Raw genomic sequence first — 21,536 nt, 5'->3', positions numbered from 1 at the left:
TATCAACTTTCTGCTGAGTCAAGACTTACTTCTCCAAATGAAAGATGCAAAAATCACATATATGACACAATCAGAATCTGTCTTGGGTTTCCCTGGTGGCTCGGTGGTAAAGAACACACCTGCCAATGCAGGAGACACAGGTTTGATCCCTGGTCCAGGAAGATCCCACATGCATAAGCCCGTGTGCCACAACTATTATTAAGCCTGTGCTCTAGAGCCTGGGAACCACAACTACTGAACCTGTGAGATGCAACTACTTAAACTCATGTGTCCTTGAGCCTGTGCTCCGCAACAAGAAAAGTCACTGAAATGAGAAACCTGTACTCATTAGGTCGTACTTAAATTGATCTACATTGAAAACAAAGGCACATTAACGCTTTCACCTAAATCTTGATTTATTTTTCTGATACAGCATGCATTTGCTTATTGTTTGCTTTTCTCCTTCCTCCATTAACTTATAAACACTATGGAGTGAGGGATCTGTCTACTTTGTTCACTGTTATTATCCTCAGTTTTGAGATAACTTCCTGGAATGTAAAAAAAAAAAAGCAAAACAAAACCACTCAATGATTATCTGTTAAATGAATAACTGGATCCTTCATCTGCAAGCTGTTTTGGTAGGGGAAAAGGGAACAGATGAGACTGAGCAAATGATATACAGTTCTACCTTAAGCAGAACTGATTCATTTCTACTATTTCAGGATTATTCAGCCTTCTTACTAGTTGGAAGACTTCTGATGATTATTCTCTGTATAAACATCTTCCCATTTCTAGAGCAAGAAGCCCCAGTACAATATCCCACTCACCCTCATTCTAGGTAGTCAGCTCAGTTTTGGCTTTGCATTTTTCATTTTCATTCACCTCCTTGGGTCATATTAGAGAAAGTTATGGATCAGATACACACATATGGGTAATCAACACCAGGGCACCAAGAGCTCCTAAAATGATTTTTGTGACTATGATTTTAGAATGGGAAAATATCAACACAGGGCATCTTCAATAAAGAAGAACCTTAAGACCTTTACAGGCTTCCCTTGTGGTTCAGTTGGTGAAGAATCCGCTTGCCATGCGGGAGATCTGGGTTCGATCCCTGGGTTGGGAAGATCCTCTGGAGAAGGGAAAGGCTACTCACTCCAGTATTCTGGCCTGGAGAATTCATAGACTGTATAGTCCATGGGGTCACAAAGAGTCAGACACAACTGAGCGACTTTCACTTTCACTTTATGACCCTTATGGCAGGAAAGAACAGCTTCTCAGCTGGCTTCCTTGCTGTTTCAATTTACTTCTATTAAATCTGATAAGCCTTCTTGAACATAATACTTTCCACTATTACTTTACCTGGCCCCCTATACTCTGCCCACCTAACCAAGTTACTCTGCCCCAATCTTCCAAAAGACAGCCTCACTTTTACATATGCATATACTACTCTCCCAGTCTTTCCCTTGATACACTTCTAAGTATAAACTCCTGTTCTTTATCTGATAAAATATATTCCCGAGTTAATTAATCCTATCCAAGTACTTATTCTTCCAATGTCTTGATACTGTTGTTCACTGCTCATCAAAATTGATTCCCCCTCCTCCTTCCACAGTAATGGAAATACTAGCTACCCTAGATGCTCGCCTCACTACATTTCCTAGCTTCCGTTGGTGACTGTTAGGCTAAATTCTTGCCAATGGAATACAGAGAAAGTGATATGTGCTACTTTCAGCCTAAGAACTATAAAAAGTAGGCAAATTCTTTCATGTTTTTTCCCATACCTATTGGCTGCCCCACAGTTTCAAGCCTGCAGACAAGGACAATACCCTAGAAGTTGATCCTCCTGCTAGTGGTATCAACATTTCTTGGGAATTTGTTGGATATACAAACTCTCGAGCCCCATTCCATATCTATGAATCAGAAATTCTGAGGACAGGGACTAGGAACTTTCTTTTATGTTTTAAAAAGTCTTCCAGGTAACTCTGATGCACACTACAGTATGAGAATCATTGTTCTAGAGATCAGCAGGTAAATCAGTATAAAAGAACCTGAGCTCCTGAATTACCACATGAAACAACAGAGTATCAGGATGCAATCACTTTGGGCAATTACAAAGTGTTTTACAAAGTATAATTACAAAATTACAATTTGTTTCAAATTGTAACAAATACTTTCTATTCTAGTTTCTTTGAGCTCTTGTGTTTTTTCCATCTTTGTTGCAACTGTTAGGTACATTCTCCCAGTTTTTAAAACTTTTTGGTCTCAGGATCCCTTTAAGAGGACACTCCTAGGGACTTCCCTGGTAGTCCAGTGGCTATGACTTCGTGCTCCCAATGCAGGGGGCCTGGGTTTGATCCCTGGTCAGGGAACTAGATCCCATATGCCATAATTGAAAGACTCTGCATGTTGCAACTAAAGGTCCCATATGTCACAATGAAGATACAAGATCCTGCATGCCGCAACTAAGGCTGGCGCAGCCAAAAAAATTAATAAGTACATACATATATATATATATATATATAAAGAGGACACACCTAAAAATTAAAACTCCAAAGAGAGTTTGCTTGTAGGCTATAATATCAAGTTACCATATTAGAAATTAAAACAGAATTTTAAAAATATCAATTCATTAAAAAATAAGCTCACATTCCACATTAATATAAATAATATATCCTTTATTACAAAATAACTATTTCTCCCAAAAAAGAACAATAGAACAATTTAGTGATATGAGTGGCGTTATTATACAATTTTGCAAATCTTGTTAATGTCTGGCTTAAAAAACAGCTGGATTCCCATTGCTGTTGCTGCATTCAATTTGCTGTGATATGTTGTTTTAGCTGAAGTATATGGAGAAAAAAATCTGGTCTTAAACAGATACATAGTTAGAAAAGGAAGGGTATTTTTTTTTAGTTTAAAGTCTTTAATGAATTTATTATTTAAAAAACTTTTTTAGCTCTGAAATGATTTTAAACTTAGAGAAAAGTTGCAAAAATAGTTTTGAGAAGTCCTATACACTCTTCATTCTGTTCTCCCTAATGTTGATATCTTTTAAAAAATTTATTATTTTTACAATTGAAATATATTTAAATTAGTTAAATTTTAAAGTATAACTGCAGTGCCAACATCTTTTATAACCATACTATAACATTCTGAAACCAGGAAATGAACAGTGCTGATACAATACTATTAACTACTCTACAGGCCTTACGCAAATTTCATCAGTTTTCCTACTCATAGCCTTTTCAGATACAAGATACAATCCACAATCCCACATAGTATTTAGTTGTCATGTCTCTTTGGTCTCCTCCAACCTGTGACAGTTCACTAGTCTTTTTTTTTTTTAAATAATGTTTATTTGTTTGCATCAGGGTCTTAGTTGCAGCACATGGGATCTTTGTTGCATCATGTGGGATCTTACACTGAGGTCTATGGACTCTCTAGTTGTAGCACACAGGCTCTCTAGCTGAGGCATGAGGGCTTAGTTGCTCCAAGCCACGTGGGATCTTACTTTCCTGGCCAGGGTTCAAACCCACGTCCCCTGCATTACAAGGCAGATTCTTAACCACTGGACCAGGGAAGTCCTTTATTAGTCTTTCTTTACTTTCAAATTTTTGAAGCGTACTAGCCAGTTCTTTTGTAAAATGTCTTTCACTTGGGATTTGTGTGATGTTTTCACATGATTACACTGAGGCTATGCATTTTTGGCAATGTCACAAAAGTGATGGTGTCCCCTTTTCAGTATATTACATCAGGAAATACATGGTGTTGATATATTGAACTATGGGTGTTGTTAACTTTAATCACTTGACTGAGGTGGTGTCTGCCAGGCCTCTCCACTGAAAAGTTATTATGGGAGATACCAGGGGGTTATATTAAATTCCATTTTGCATCAAATTTCCACCTACTAATTTTAATATCTATAGATAATATGTGCCTGCAACAATTATTACTGCAGTACTTGCCAGATGTTTCCAAAATTCTTATACGTTAATCTGAATTTTTACTGTAATAAACAGCTGTCCTCATTTCCCCATTTATTCAAGTATTTATTTACCACAATATGGACTTATGCACATTTATCTTACTCCATGGTTTATAATCCATTACTATCTTTATTTTATTCTTCAAATTGTCCCCAGATTTGGTCACTGGCAGTTCCTTCATGTTGGCTCCCCATTTTTTTTTTTTTTTAAAGCATTTCATTACTTTCTGGTACCACATGATGTTTCAGACTCATGTGAATTTTTTCTCTTCCTTAGTCATTTCTCCAAGGAGCTTTGGTTCCTTTCATTTCAGACTGGCATCTAGAAACCAAGAACTGATGTCAAATGTGCTCACTGCTATGAACAAGGACATATACACATGCACACATAAACACACATCTGTATCTTTTTCTATATTTATCTGTATATATGTGCATAAGTATGTATACAGATTAAAACTCATATGAGTTCATACTGATGTGTGTGTGTGTTAGTTGCTCAGTCATGTCCGACTCTTTGGGACCCCATGGACTGTAGCCAACCAGGCTCCTCTGTCCAGGGAATTCTCCAGGCCAGAAAACTGGAGTGGGTTGCCATTCCCTTCTCCAAGGGATCTTCTCAACCCAGGGATCGAACCCAGGGATCGAACCCAGGTCTCCTGCATGGCAGATTCTTTACCATCTGAGCCACCTCATATTGAAGAGGGGTACTCTAATACTCTTTTTTAATTGGTCAGAATTGTGGATATCTTCATTTTTGATATATTCAAAGCTCGATACACATGGGCAAAGGACTTGAATAGAGATTTATCTAAAAGATACACTAATGGTCAAAAAGCACATCAAAAGATGCTCAACATCATTAGTCATTAGAGAAATGAAAACCAAGACCACAATGAGATACCAATTCATACCTACTAGAATGACTATTGGAGAAGGAAATGGCCACCCACTCTAGTATTCTTGCCTGGAGAATTCCATGGACAGAGGAGCCTGGCCAGCTGCAGTCCATGGGGTCGCAAAGAGTCGGACACGACTAACATTACATTACATTTGGATGGCTATAATCAGAAAGTTGAAAATAAGTGTTGGTGAGAATGTGGAGAAAGTGTAATCCTAGTATACTGCTGGCAGGAATATAAAGTGGGACATCTGTTTTGGAAAATGGTTTACTAGTTCTTCAAAAAGTTAGGATTATCAAAAACAGAATTACATTTGTCCCAGGAATGCCATTCACAGGTAAAGAACTGAAAGAACTGAAAACAGGTATTCAAACAAAAACTTGTACAAAATGTTCACAACAGCATTATTCACAATAGCTAAAAGGTGGAAATAATCCCAACTGTGAATTGACAAATGGATAAGCAAAATGTGGTATATTTCCAGTGGATATTATTCAGGCATAAAAAGGAATAAAGTACTGATACATGCTACAACATGGATGAATCTCAAAAACATCATGCTAATGCTAATGGGAAGCAAATGCTTAATGCGCACAAGTTTCCTTTTGGAGTGATGAAAATGTTCTGGAATTTGACTTAGTTAGTGGTTGCAAAACACTGTGAATGCACTAAACACCACCAAGTTATACAACTTAAAATAGTTAATTCAGTTAAGTCAATTTTACTTCAATTAAAAAAAAATCAAGTTTCTAAAGGTTAGCTGCAAAGTGAAATCTGAAATTTTATCAATAAACTTTTCATACTGTTACTTTAAAATCCACTGTCTTATACTCTGAGTGGATCTTTTACCCAAGCAGGGTATTTTTACATAATGCATTGATCATTTGAAAAATTCTGGTCCACTAGAGGTCATTCTGGTCATCTAGAGGTAGATTTCAAATGCTAATACAGTTCATTGTTTTATATATATATATTTAAATCACATTTGTCCATACCACAACCACTCTCATCAGAAAAGTATTTAAGTCCCGGAAGCTGTCAAACTCATAGTTTAATTTTTACTTGAATTTTATCACAAGCCACAAATACAGTCAGTTGCTTTCCTTGAAAAATTTCAAGAATATGTCTGCCAAAAACCTATATCTAAAGATCATAGTTCACAGATTATTCTTTTCTTTTTTAAAACTTTTTTAGGCTACACCATGTGGCATGGGGAATCTTAATTCCCCGAGAAGAGATTGAATCTGTGCCTCATGCATTGGGAAACGCTTTCACCACTGGACTACCAGGGAAGTCCTGGATCAGGTAACAAGTAAAAACAATGTTCTATGAAGAAAGCAGCTAGGTAGCTTGCAACCTGATTGCACTATTCCTTGAGGTAACCACTGTACCTCAATATGTAGCAAAAGTGCTTTAAAAGGATTTCTCATTTTATCACACAAAATATTTGAAACCCATGTTCTGAAAAGTCATGATTAAATAAAATTTATTTTTATTGCTTCAAGAACATTGCTATCAAGAACATTCTTAAGTGAAACTAGATTTTTTTTTTTAATCTGCAAATTTAAACTGCATGGCAATGAAGAATGACTACTAGAGTACAGTTTAGTTTGGTGCCACTGTGTTGATTATACTAAGGCATCAGAGCAGTTTTACTCACCACTGCTTCTGGATCATCAGTGCAAATGCCAACAAAGGGAAAAAGGCAAAATAATGCCTCTGTATTACTGTGAAATAGCTTTTATCACGAGACTCCCTGTAAGGGTCTCAGGGATCTCCAGGAATCTGTAGACCACACTTTGAAAACTACTGGCCTACTCTAACTAACCCATTACTTTAATATGTAACCTATCAATTCATACTATTTTTCAGGTTTACTGCAAACTCCTTGGCAGCAAATCTCTCTTCTTTCTTTGTACTTCCCTTATTACCCACTACTATGAAATGCCCTGACAGACCATGAAAGTACTGTTATTGCTTAACCAATTCCAAATGGTACTTTCCTTCACCTAACTCATATCAGCTATGTCAATGGACCTCTTCCCACTATTCCCCACACTACAAAATCTCATTCCTAAAAACCTAAGATGATTAATTCTTCTAGCCTATTTTAATTACTTCCCTTGTGATTTCCAGAACTTGCTTTCTGGTTCACTTTTCTAGGGGAAAAAAAAAAACAAAAACAATAGACTCTTGATCTAGAAGTCTGCAAACTTTCTGTAAAGGGCCAGATAGTAAATATTTTAGACTCTGTGGGCTAACTTTTCAACTCTGCTGCTGTAAGCAAAAGTGTGTAACTGTGTTCTAATAAAACTTGATTTATAAAGACAGGCAGTAGCTGTAGTTTCTGACTGACTCTTGATCTAGGCTCTTCCAACATATAGGTTAATCAACCCAGTGTAACACAAAAGATGCCAAAAGTTTAAAAAAGAGATAGTTACTGACTGGCTAAAGAAACTAATAGGAACACTGAAAACAGTATACCCAAACCCAATAGAAAGGACTATTAGTAATAGCTGCTAACATTCACTGAGCTCGTATTATTTAATAAGCACTGCGCTAAGTGCTTTACAACGCATTACCTCACTTAAGTCCTTTAAAGGAGGGCTTTAATAATTTAAGTAATTCCCTTTTACACAAGAGAAAACAAAAACAGGTAAGTAACTTTCCAAGGTCTTAGTCTGTAAATAGCTAAGACCTATGTTTGAGGTCTCTCTTACTGCAAGGCCCATGTTTCTAATCATCAAACTATGCTATCTTTCTATAGTATCATTTTTTAAATCCAAACTGTTAAGACGGTAATTCTAAATAAAAGCAGACAGACCATCATTGTTTACCTGTTGAGTTTAGTACACAAACCTTGGCTCACATCCTTGAATGAAGAGCCTACATGACCTTGCCTTAGATGATACACTGTTATGTCTAACAATATACACCGAGGACCATAAAGACTCCTATGTTTAAATGTGACAGATTAGGATGTCCTGCCTAAAAAAAAACTAGTGAATAGGAGGTAAGCAGCCCTCTCCCACTGTCATCTTATAATAAATCAGCCCAAATATATTATTTTATACTAATACATTTTATAAAAATATATTATAAAGAATTATAGTAAATCAGTTTAAAAGTTCTGATATATACCAAAGAGAGGCTACCAGACATTAAAAACATTAGAATGAAGGAGACAAGAGGTGGTCAAAGGGTATATTTCACACATTCTTCAAAACGACTCTTCAGTCACTCCTAAACAGTAACTAGGGTCTATGGGAATTAAGGAAAAAAAAATCCGTCCATTAATAGAATCTGTTAACTTATGCCTCACTGATTACATAAGTATCTAACCATAACACTATCCCTACTAATGTGCTTCCCAGTACAAAGAGAAAAGTTACAAGTTAAAGACTTCAAAAGATCTTCTGTGGAACCTATCAGTCTAATATGCAAGCACCACATAGAATTAAAACAATATTATATTTACACACCTGTAAAACGGCTGGTTCCCATGGAGAGAATTACCAAATAATAGTATAATATCAACTCAAAAACGCAATTATTACCTCTAAGAACTAGGGAATCACACAACTCTGAATGAATCTTTATCTAGCCTATACGTTTGAGCTAGGATGGTCTCTGTTGCTATTTTGTCTTCTAGTATTCAACTGACAGTGGCGGGGGGAGGGGGTGGGTGGGTGGAAATCTCTCTTAACTCAAAATAGACATTTGGAAAAGTAGACCTCAACTACTTGTGGTGGGGAAATAACTGAGGGCAGACTAGGGAATAAGCAGGCCAGCCACTCTGCTAAGTCCCAACCTGCTGCTGCTGCTGCTGCTAAGTCGCTTCAGTCGTGTCCGACTCTGTGCGACCCCATGGACAGCAGCCCACCAGGCTCCTCCATCCCTGGGATTCTCCAGGCAAGAACATTGGAGTGGGTTGCCATTTCCTTCTCCAAAGTCCCAACCAGCAACCCTTAAAGTACAACTTGATATGCACCTCCTAACACTTGCACCAAACCTTACATATCAAAGAGAAAAATATACACAGTATACTAAAATATTGTTGCTTGTGAAAATTTGGCAAGAACACAAATTCATGAGCTATAATACAAAGAATCAAAAAGACTCCAAACTGTCTGGTGGTCCAGAGGTTAAGAATCCACCTGCCAATGCAGGGGACATGGATTCCATCCCTGGTCTGAGAAGATTTCACATGCCACAGGGCAACTAAACCCACAGGCTGCAACTAATGAAGCCCACACACTCTAGAGCCTGAGCACCGTAAGAGAAGTCACTGAAACGAGAAGTCCGCAAACTACAACTAGAAAGTAGCCCCAGCTTGCTGCAACTAGAGAAAGCCCATGTGCAGCAACAATAAAGTAGCACAGCCAAAAATAAATAAAATTAATTTACAAAATAATCAAAAAGACTGAACTAAGCAATTTCCTCCAGACTGCAACAAGACAAACCTTATTACAGGATGTCGTGTCCGACTCTTTGCGACCCTAAGGACTATAGGCCCCTCCAGGCTCTTCTGTACATGGGATTCTCCAGGTTAAGAATACTGGATACTGGAGAGGGTTGCCATGCCCTCCTCCAGGAGATCTTCCCCACTCAGGGATTGAATCCGCATCTCCTGCATGGCAGGCGGATTCTTTATCCACTGACCCACCCGGGGAGCCCCTATTATAGGATAAACTAGTTCAAAAGTTCTCTCACTCCAAACTCCCCTTATCCACTTATTGCACATCAGCACTATCATTCCAAATAGTCAGGCAGGAGCAAAAATAAACTTACATAAAATGACTGGCTGCACCAGGTCTTGACTGCAGCATGTGGGATCTAGTTCCCTGACCAGTGACAGAACCCAGGCCCCGTGCATTGCTAGTGTGGAGCCTTAGCCACTGGACCACCAGGGAAGTCCCAGTATGACATTCTTTTATTCACTAATATACTTTATTTCACATTTCCATTTAACACAAGAGCTGTTCATATATATGTAACACATCTAAGAAGAACATAAAGAGAAATTAAGAAAAAAGGAACCATGGTAAACTGGTAGTAAATTGAAACATAATTTCTAAATGAGCTCTTAATGACCAATGAAAGATACAATCATGCCAACCGAATTCCAAAACTGTAACACTTGCAATATCTGGAAGCTTAGATCTTTTCTTTTTTTTCCCCTTTAAGTGCTATTTGACCTTCTCTTTGAACAACCCTAACTGCAGCAGATGGCAGGGGGAGACTACTGCATTTTTATAATATACTAAATAAAACAACAACAAGAAATAAAGAAAAAATGGGGGGAATTCAAAGGAATAGCTAATACATAATTTGCTCTGTGACAAGGCCTTTTGCTTCTCCTTAAGAGCACCTCCCCCCCACCCCATACTCTTAGCAATCCTGAATGATTTGAACAGTTTGGAAAAAAGTATCTAACAAATTACAGCTGTTAAATTCAGGAGGCATTTCTCTTCCAGTCACTCCTCTTCCTCAAACACACACACCTCTGCACTGGGACAAGAAGACTCAGAACAAACTGCTTCAAGTTCCAAAAGAGTTACACTTCACTAAGAACATGGTCACTACCACCCGGACAGAGAAGCTCTCATTGTGCCACAACAAAAGTATCTTTTTTTAAAAAAAAAATAAGGATGGCTAGGAAAAAAGCGTGTATTTATATCACAATGGTATTTTTCTTGCTCTAAGCCTTCCCCTTTTCCTGGTCCATCAACCCAAATAAGCAGAGATGACGCAGACTTCCTTATATAATAGTCTGTGATTTCCTAGACTGCAGGCCTTTCCCTTTGTGTTCTGTATACACTTACACACGCGAGCGCGCGCACATTCTCATTGCTTTGCAGCCCCTGGCATGATGCCAGCACTCAGTCAGCTGGTCGACTCCATTCACAGAGCAGGGTTGGAGCTGACATGGAAAAGGGGGGGTGGGTAGTGAGGGTAAGGGGGAGCTAGAACCATCACTGCTATAGACAAAAGAAATTTTAAAAAAGAAAAAGAAGACCTTAACATAACATTCCTCTCACAGCTTCAGCTCAAAGAAAACTAGAATCCAGAAACCATTACAAAAAAGCAAAAAGATGAAGCAGAAGGGTTGAGAATCAAAATCGAAAGGGGCTTTGTATGAGAACAATTATTCCACAACAAATTTTTAAAAGCAATGGTATTTATTATTTCAATTCCATCAGAAACCTCAGCGTATCACCTTCTACATGTAGTGAGGAAAAGGTTGTGAAGAATTCAGTTTCTGCTTTTAGAAAAAGAAAGAAGGGGGGTGGGGCAAGACAGTTAAATGTACTTACAGGTATACATTTTTCTGCTCCCTCCTCTAGCTGCCAGGAAAGCTGAGACAAGAAAGGGGGGGAAACAGAAAAAGGAGGAAAAAAAGGAATAAGAGATGGGTTTAGGTTTCTTGTTTTGTTTTGGGGGGAGGGGGGAGAGGTTCCCTTTCTCTCTTCTATCGTAAGAGAAGCTCTTTCTATAGCACAGGGGCGGCCCCATACGTGCCAGCCCCCTTGAGAGACCTGCACAAACCCGGTTTCCAAGCGGGCACTGCCCTGCCAATCACATGGCGTACTGTTATATTAAACAAAAGAAACAGGGGGATGCTTACTTTTACCCATGATGCCTAGCGGGGGCAGGAGCGGGGGGAGAAAAACCAGTTGTAGCCGGTTTGTAACCTCAGGACATGGATTATCTCTTAATTTTTAAAAGTCATTTGTGGTACAAAAGTCAGTCAGTCTCCCCACCCTAACTATCACCCCCATTATTCTGGCCTAGTGCCAAACTTTGCCTTCATTCATGAGAGCTAGTTTCCTCTCAAATCATGATGCTTTAACTGTTTAGTTTCCAAAGCCAACATCCAAGACAGGAAATCAAACCATCAACACCAAAACATACCCCAAATTACAAAAGACAAAGAAATATTGCCAACGAAGCTCCTTTTCTTTATCCCTTATTGCTAGTGCTAGGGAAAAGACACTGATAAGACAGTAGATGTATTCACTAAAGATTTTTTTCCTGAAGTTGTCTCACAGGTAGATCTCTCATTTACCCCTATCAATTAACACCACTCAGGACAGCTGAATTCACATTTAACAAAAATCATATAACAAGGTTTCACAGTGAAGTAGTCATAACAGTATACACGAACTCTATAAAAAATGGCTTAAGTTCTTGTATTGGATATTTTACAACAGTTTCTCCTAATTAACATTTCTTTTTCTGTTTTAGAACAAATGCCCCCAATCACTTTATAAGGAGCTTTTATTTCCCAAAAGTACTGATTAGGGGTCAGAAAGTGGCAGGGAAGAAATCCAAGCAAACCAAGGAAGAGCTAAGGCAGTGATAATTGTTTTGGAGATCTACTGGCTGGAGGACATTTACTCTAGGATCTTTGTTTGAGGACATAAATTCTTTATAAACAGTTAACAAGGAATAATGGGAGCAGGGGATTTTCTTACTTTTCAATTGATATCTATCTATCACCCAAGTATGTCACCCAAATACCTGCCTCATTTGGGTCTCTGAAACTCAAAATCATAACTGTGCTTACTCCATCAGAATCTCTCACAAAACTGTTGCTTTGTCCAAATATTAAAGCTTCTAGAGTCTAGAGAATATAGAGAAAAATAATCGACATTCTACCCAAAGATATTAATTTGTAAATAAAAGTATCCCTGAACAACCTAATATTACCTTCAATTCTCAGAAAAGGAATACTGAGCTAAACCTGAAATAGGTAATATTGACCACTGGTATAAGGCATTCAATAATCTACAAACTATAAAGGAAAACCCTACATCTAAATCAAGCTAAGCTTCAAGTGGTTGACGCTGTACTATCTCAGTCACAGTAAGTTGTACTTAATAGGAGTCCATCAGAGGTATCCAGATCTAGACACTACCATTTTAGGAGATAAAAGGAAAATATGATGTCTGTGATAAATGGGGGAATGAATATAATCAATTTTCCTCTTACTCAACACATTTCCACTAGAGACCAACTATGAATTGCAAACGCAAGTTCACTAGCTCCATGTTTAATCAGGGTACGGAAGACTGTCTATCTTTTAACAATCACTCAGAGAGCATGCCCATTTAAGCCCACATATTTGATTGCATTTAAACACTGGTCAATTTTTATCAGTCTTTAAGATAATATAAAAGGCTTAAGATACAGTTAAGCTGTCAGGAGTGATTACCATTGCTGCTGTGCTGTGCTGAATCCTGTCTGGCTGGCTCTTTGTAACTCCATTAGCAAAGAATTAACTCACCAACATTATACAGGCTAAGACAGTATACTACTCTTACTACCCTGCCTTTATATTAAACTGATTAGTAGTCCAGAGATACCAGAGATGCTCAAACCAACAGGTATTTTTCTTCAGGATCCTCAAAAGTTAAGAACTACATGGTAAAAAAAAAAAAAAAAAAAAAAAGAACTACATGGTAGCAACTTCCCTGGTGGTCCAGTGGCTAACACTCAGTTCAGTCGTGTCCAGCTCTTTGCGACCCCATGGACTGTAGCACGCCAGGCTTCCCTGTCCATCACCAACTCCCGGAGGTTACTCAAACTCATGTCCATCAAGTCAGTGATGCCATCCAATCATCTCAACCTCTGTCATCCCCTTCTCCTCCCACCTTCAATCTTTCCCCATGAACTCCATGAACAGTATGAAAAGGCTAACACTCTGTGCTCCCAATTCGGGGGGCGGGGGTGGTGGTGGCGAGTTCGATCCTTAGTCAGGGAACTTGGTCTCACATGCCACAATTAAAAGTGTGCACGCCACAACTAAAGATCCTTCATGCTGCAACGAAGACTGAAGACTCTGCGTCCACAACTAAGATTTAAAACTGGACGTAGCCAAATAAATAAACATATTAAAAATATATATATATGGTAGCTAGTGACCCTGCTCTTTTCAACTAAATCATCATCATTCAAAACCAAAAGTATTTAACTGTATGAACTGAAAATTGTAAACTTAGCAATACTCCTTAGCAAATGTTATTCAAGTTGTGATGCTCTGAAGAATATAAAATTCTTTAAGAAAAAGAAAAGATTTAACATTCACTGAGCATTTAATACACTAAATATTTAGCTAATCCACACAATAAACCAGTAGAGTGTGGTCCTTTTCCCATTTTATAGATATGGAAACTAATTTGGTAAAATTAATAAATTTGAATGAAGTCACTCATTCAGCTAACTCATTCAGTAGATGCTGGCTCCAATGCCCACACTTGGTGCACTATAGCATGATGACTTGGCTATTTCTTGGTCAAAACTCAAGAGCCCAGTTCACTGCGCTTGCTGTGCCAATCTCCATTCTAAGTCTCCATTTATTTAATCCATTCCCTGCACTAAAGGAAGTATCAGTCAAATACAACTGAAGTAACAAATACAAACACTTTTACAAGCACATACAATTTCTACTCCTAGAAGATTTCATCCAAGATTTCTTGAGAAAGGCTAATAAGCATATACAATCTAGATATGTGAAAGAGATCTGATAGATAAATGTCTGGGAGAGTCAAATCATAAAGGATAATCATTATGAGGAAAGAGGTGATTATCTTTCCAGACTCAGGAAAACAGGATTCAAATTAATAATAACTAAAAGTCTTCTTGAAGGTACTCCTAAAAGACAAAAATGAACTTCACAGAACCAATATCAGAATTGGTTCTCAGCAATATTAGAAACAAATCTATAAGAACTACACAGTTAACCCCATCTTTGCACTTCACAAATTTTATAAGTAATTTGCTAAATTTTTTGTGCCAGTTTTTAGTATATGTCTAAGATTATTTTATATAAAATTCACAAGTTATTTATTGGTATCAAAAACAAAAAGCCAAGCTAAAGTATCCAGCTGTTAGTCCTCTCCTGCAAACTCTGTATAGTTCCATTTCCAGTGAGTCTATTCTATTTTGAAAAATCAGCTCATGACATTTCAAAATCACTATTACAACAACAGATCAAAGAACAGCAGAATCCTATGCATACGATCAATACGCTCCCATTTTTTAAATTAAGTGTAGAAAAGTTCAACTAATCAAAAGTTAGTTCTTAGGAGATGGGAGTTCTCCACATATTTAGAAATAATACACCATGCAATCAAACAGTACTACAAAGAAAACAATTTTGCTATCCCAAGCTTGATGCACAAATTGGGAATTAATTCCAAAATAATGTACTGAGTCTTTAAGAACAAATGATTTGTGCTCAGTAGGTAAAACAGAATAATGCCTATTTTAATGGGGAAAAAAAATCAGTCTTCAATATTTGGGAGTTATACATTAGTGACTAATTGATACTGAAGTATCTACGACTAATTGGGAGAATGTATTTATTGAAAATTTGGTTCAAGTCAAATAAAAACTAAGTACACTGCCTTATAAAGTAGAATATGGACTGGGTCTGATACGAGAACAAAAAGAAATAAGAACAAGGCTTCCTGTTCTGAGACAGTATTTAAATTAAGGAGTATTGTCCCCCCTCCCACCCCCTGCAAAGTAATATTCCTCAATATGTTCACTCCTGGGTTTATAGGAAATAAAATTATTGTAGAGGGAATTCCCTGGTGGGCCAGTAGTTAGGCCTTGGCACTTTCACTGCCAGGGCCTGAGTTTAATTCCTGGTCAGACAACTAAGACCCCACAAGCCATGGTGCAGCCAAACAAAAAGTTTGAGAGACTTTTTTTTTTTTTTTTAGAAGAAAGGCCAAAAGCCTTCTATTGTTCAAGTATTCAAAATAATTAAAAACTTACTGCTATACCCTACTCTCAGTGATTTAATCACCATGTGCATGCTTATCACTCAGTTGTGTCTGACTTTTTACGACCCCATGGCCTGTAGCCCACCAGGCTCCTCTGTCCATGGAATTTTTCAGGCAAGAATAGTGGAGTGGGTTGTCATTTCCTCCTTCAGGGTATTTTCCCAACTCAGGAATCGAACTTGTGTCTCCTGCGATGGCTCCAATGCAGGCAAATTCTTTACCGCTGAGCCACTGGGGAAGCCCTTTTAAATCACCATATAAAAGAAGTAAATTATATCAACCATTTCACCTCTCATGAGACATAAAATGTTCCTAAGCCAGTCTTTTCCATGAGGGTGGTTTACCTTCCCAAGGGCACTAGGGAATTTCACTATCTATCCAGAGGAAAAAGAAACAGGAAAATCACCTAGAGCATTAAGTATTTAACACTTTCAAAAGAATGTTTTGGAACCCTCTCTTTCAAAAGACAAAGCAACTCAAGCAGGGATCCACAAAGTAACTAGTCTCGAATCCCTAACTTATTCTAATCCTTGTATCAGCAGCATGCTAGTGATTCCTAGTGACCATGCCTAAGAACATCTCATTTCTTAATACTTGACTGCTATTTTCATTCTCTCCTATTTGTTCCTTCCCTGTATCTTTGTTGGGGCACCAAGTTCTTTTCAGACAAATCACTAATGTTCATACATATAAAAATTCAACTCAAGGGACTTCCCTGGTGGTCCAGTGGTTAAAATGCCACTGCAGGGGGCATGGTCAGGGAAATAAGACTCAGCATGTCGCGTGGCATGGCCAAAAAAATAAAATAAAAAACAAACCAAAATTCAACCCAAACATCCTAATGTGCTAATACCTGTCATCAGCTAAGTGCTGCTGAAGAAACAGGGGAAAGTCACCTTTTAGTAGTCAAATCAACATTTTGTCATAGATTTTCTAAGCACTTGGATTCTTTTTGATCTGGCTTTTTCCTATTTCTAGATATCCACTAGAGTCTCTCCCTCTCTAGCTTTCAACCGGTAAAGCTCCTAGTCTATGAACAACTTTGCTTAGAGTTTCAGATATTTTAACTCTACATTAAGCCTCTCATCTTCCACTTCTGTTGCAAAGACTGCTCTTTATCACTAAGTCACAAACAATGCCCATATATATATGTGTGTGTATGTAGGGCTTCCCTGGTGGCTCAGACGGGCCTGCAACGCGGGAGACCTGGGTTCGATCCCTGGGTTGGGAAGATCCCCTGAAGGGAAGAGCTACCCACTCCAGTATTCTGGCCTGGAGAATTCCATGGACTGTATAATCCATGGGGTCACAAAAAATCGGATACGACTGAGCGACTTTCACTCACTCACTCACATATGTATATGTACATATACACAACACACACACCAAGCTACAATCTATATGCTCATATTCTAGTCAATCTCTGACTTTAAAAGAGCCTCCAACCAGGAACAATCTAAGGTAAAATAAATTATTGCAGCTACACAATGACTTCCATAAAATTTCAAAATCTATCCTCCACTTTAATAATTACCACATTGAATTCCTATGCTCAACAAGCTATACTAGAAAACTAGATGTAACTATCCATTTAATGATTAGAGATGGAGAAATCACTTTGGAATCTAGCCTACTGTCCTGGTTAGGCAAGTTCAGAATTCATTTCAATCTGTGACAATTTTGGTACACTTATGAGGCATCAAGACACTAGAATTTCAGGACAACCATCTCGTATTACACTAACCAGAAAAATGGAAGCCAATATAAAAGGAAAGATCTTGAAAGAAAAAAGTGGCAAATGTGTGACTGTCAAATTTAAAATAAACTTTCCTTTCATTAAATTTTATGTTGTGTGTGTTAGTCGCTCAGTCACGTCTGACTCTTTGCGACCCCACGGACTGTAGCCCGCCAGGCTCCTCTGTCCATGGAATTCTCCAGGCAAGAATACTGGAGTGGATTGCCATTCCCTTCTCCAGAGGAACTTCCCAACCCAGGGATCGAACCCTGGTCTCCTGCATCGCAGGCAGATTCTTTACCGTTTGAACTACAGGGAAGTCTGTTTTATTAAATTTTAAGATCTTCAAAATATGTTCTCTGTATTTTCAACATTAAAATTAACCACCTCAGTATTAGGGGCACTTGGGGCCAGATAATTCTTCATTGTAGGCCTCTGTCCTGTGCGCTGCAGGATGCTTACTTTGGCCTCTACAAAGTAGATGCCAGTAGCATCAACACCCCCAGTTTTGAGAACCAAAAATGTTCCCATAGAGAGCCAAATGTCCTGTAAAGGGCAAAATCCTTCCCAGTTAAGAACCATTACATTAGAGCGAACGCCATCAACATGATTTTACCTTCAAGGAGGTCTGTGGCTATTATTACCAACAATCTCAACCTTGCAATTTAACATAAATACTGACAAAGGAAATAAGAAAAGTTAAGAATTGTATCAAATACCTTTAGGAGAAGGGATGGATAGCTAGGAGGGAGCATGAAAAAGGCTCCTGGGTAGAGGTAATCTTCTGTATCTCTTATTTAGGTGGTCACCTTATAAAACATGTTCTAATAGGTATACTGTATCTCAGATTAAAAAACAAAACAAACAAAAAACAAAAAACCACAACAAAGTTTACCAAAAAACACGACAAAACAAAACTGACAGGCAAGAAGCATGATAGTATTTCCTTGCTTCAATGCTACTAGAAATCAGGTACAAAGGGTATAGAACCAAGACATATGAGGTGCAGGGAAAGGAGCCCCTAAAAATTTGATGATGCAATGATTTATTCTTGATTTTAAGATACCTGACAGTATTCAAATCCTTCCTTTGGCCACACAGCTCCAATTACTCATTCTTTTTTTTTTACCTATAAAGCTTTCTAAGATTGATAATCACATCTGAGATTAGGGTCATATATATCGTTCACTGAGACTTTCATACCTTTGACTCTGGAAGTTAAGAATGGCTCTTCAAAAACTCCTCTAACAAGAAAAATCTCTAAGTAGCACTAAAGACGTCTGCATGAGATCAGGTATGAAATAGAATGGCTCCTAACAGCAAGACAATTAATTGCCTATCCCCAAGCAAAAACCCCACTCAAACAAGAACTGGATTCTCTACTCCAACAAGTAGGGCAGATAAAGGGGATAATCTGAAACAAAAAGGAAAGTAGGTGGGATCATAAAAACTAAACAGCTTCTGAGCCTGAGGGTGGATGAGAAAATTTTCAGATCAAGAAAGCAATTCCTAGTACTGACTAAAATATTAACTATAGTTTAAAAGATCTTTCTATATTCTATTTGTACATCTATAAATTTAAGAGAAAAAAAATGTCATCAGACTAGATATTTAATGCTTCATTGCTTTTCATAATCCAAGACAATTGTATTAAGATCCCTGTTTGAAGGGTCTCTTAGAAAAGAAAAATTCATTAACCAAATATTTCCAGTTAATTAAAAAATACCATAGCTATGACTCTGAATTGTCACCCTGCTTATTTAACTTATATGCAGAGTACATCATGAGAAACGCTGGGCTGGAAGAAACACAAGCTGGAATCAAGATTGCCGGGAGAAATATCAATAAACTCAGATATGCGGATGACACCACCCTTATGGTAGAAAGTGAAAAAGAACTAAAGAGCCTCTTGATGAAGGTGAAAGAGGAGAGTGAAAAAGTTGGCTTAAAGCTCAACGTTCAGAAAACTAAGATCATGGCATCTGGTCCCATCACTTCATGGGAAATAGATGGGGAAACAGTGGAAACAGTGTCAGACTTTATTTTTTTGGGCTCCAAAATCACTGCTGATGGTGATTGCAGCCATGAAATTAAAAGACGCTTACTCCTTGGAAGGAAGGTTATGGCCAACCTAGATAGCATATTTAAAAGCAGAGACATTACTTTGCCAACAAAAGTCTGTCTAGTCAAGGCTATGGTTTTTCCAGTGGTCATGTATGGATGTGAGAGTTGGACGGTGAAGAAAGCTGAGTGCCGAAAAATTGATGCTTTTGAACTGTGGTGTTGGAGAAGACTCTTGAGAGTCCCTTGGACTGCAAGGAGATTCAATCAATCCATCCTAAAAGAGATCAATCCTGGGTGTTCATTGGAAGGTCTGATGTTGAAGGTGAAACTCCAATACTTTGGGCACCTCATGCGAAAGGTTGACTCATTGGAAAAGACCCTAATGCTGGGTAGGATTGGGGGTGGGAGGAGAAGGGGACGACAGAGGATGAGATGGTTGGATGGCATCACCGACTCGATGGACATGGGTTTGGGTGGACTCCGGGAGTTGGTGATGGACAGAGAGGCCTGGCGTGCTGCGATTCATGGGGTCACAAAGAGTCGGACACGACTGAGTGACTGAACTGAACTGAACTGATGACTCTGAAAACTAAAACAATATATATAGCTTAAAACACTTTTTAGAAGGAAGAGAAGATGAAGAGCACTCAGATCATCTGATTTTGCCCTTTCTGTTTCTTCTAATTCAATGAGAGCAGAACAGTTTTACATAACACAGGAGAATGCAATGAAACAATTTCCTCAAATATGATTACTTGATTTTTGCTGCTAAATGTCTCAGACTATCCAATTGAGTGCAAGGGAAAGATTAGTGTTTCCCAGGGAAATACTGCGAACTAAGTAAGTGATTGTGGTGGTGGTTTAGTTGCTCAGTTGTGTTCTGACTCTTTGCAACACTGTGGACTGTAGCTTGCCAGGCTCCTCTGTCCATGGGATTTCCCAGGCAAGAACACTGGAGTGGGTTGCCATTTCCTCCTCCAGGGGATCTTCCTGACACAGGGATCAAACCCACATCTCCTGCTTGGCAGGCAAACTCTTTACCATTGAGCTACTAGGGAAAACCCAAATAAGTCATTCCTTTGCTCCAAATAATCAAAATTGTATCATGTTGCTCTGAAGTGGAAGCATCTGCACAGGAAAAGTTTCTTCTATAGGCACCCAGTAATATGTCTTTAAAAAACACCAACTATGTTATAATGGATTCAAATCACCACTTCTGCTGTGTACGTTAAGGTCCCAAAACTAAATACTTGGCCAAAGTTTAATACACCTAAAAGTAAAAAGGATTACCAAAAAAGATGCCCCTACTTCAGTAACTTTCTATGTTTGCATACTCAAACACCACATTCCTTTAAAATGCTGCTGCTTGAGACTTCCCTGGTGGTACAGTAGATAAGAATCTACCTCCCTGGTCCAGGAAGACTCCACATGCCTCAAGGAGCAACTAAAGCCCATGCACCACAACTACTGAGCCTGCAGGCCATAACTACTGAATCCTGTCTGCCTAGAGCTTGTGCTCCGCAACAAGAGAAGCCACCACAATGAGAAGCCTGTGTACCTCAATGAAGAGTAGCCCCCACTCACAAATAGAGGAAGCCCGCATACAGCAAGGAAGACCCAGAACAACCAAAAATTAAATAAATTTTAAAAAAGAATCAAATGTAAACTTAAAAAAAAAAGCTGTTGCTCTGCTGAAAATCGTTGGAAATAAGAAACAATAAGCTAACAAAACACCAATCCCAAATCCCAGAGCTGTTAGTATTTTCTGTCAAATATGGAGAAGGAAATGGCAACCCATTCCAGTATTCTTGCCTGGGAAATCCCATGGACAGAGGAGCCTGGTGGTCACAATAGAGTCAGACAGGACTTAGTGACTGAACAACAACAAAGGATTCCCTCCACCAACAACCTGGGCATCTATATTAGATTAAGACTTATTCACCAAGATGAAATTCTATTGGGCAACCACTTTTAAACTTCCATGAAAGCTGGTATCTCTCTGACTTTTAATTAAAATGTTCTTTTAAAAAACATAATCTGGGGAAAACTACGTCCAACTTATTACAAGTATTCAC

General features: G+C 38.3%; 1 protein-coding gene across 11 annotated transcripts in view; it reads right to left on the bottom strand.

The window, feature by feature from the left end:
- Positions 1–21,536, bottom strand: part of GATAD2B (GATA zinc finger domain containing 2B) — a 74,878-nt gene that overhangs the window by 35,918 nt on the left and 17,424 nt on the right. For 4 of the 11 annotated variants that reach the window (XM_081494855.1, XM_081494864.1, XM_081494861.1 and 1 more), the window contains exon 2: positions 11,184–11,225. The exons of the other annotated variants lie outside the window; for them this stretch is intronic. The gene's annotated coding sequence lies outside the window, so the exon portion shown is untranslated. The remainder of the gene's footprint in view (positions 1–11,183; positions 11,226–21,536) is intronic. 11 annotated transcript variants of the gene reach the window in all.

The sequence above is a fragment of the Giraffa tippelskirchi genome, chromosome 5, assembly GCF_054371585.1.
Source record: "Giraffa tippelskirchi isolate mGirTip1 chromosome 5, T2T-mGirTip1v1.2.pri, whole genome shotgun sequence".
Lineage (NCBI taxonomy): Eukaryota > Metazoa > Chordata > Mammalia > Artiodactyla > Giraffidae > Giraffa > Giraffa tippelskirchi.
Note: the sequence above shows the minus strand (reverse complement) of the source record. Positions and strands in the feature narration are given on the sequence as shown.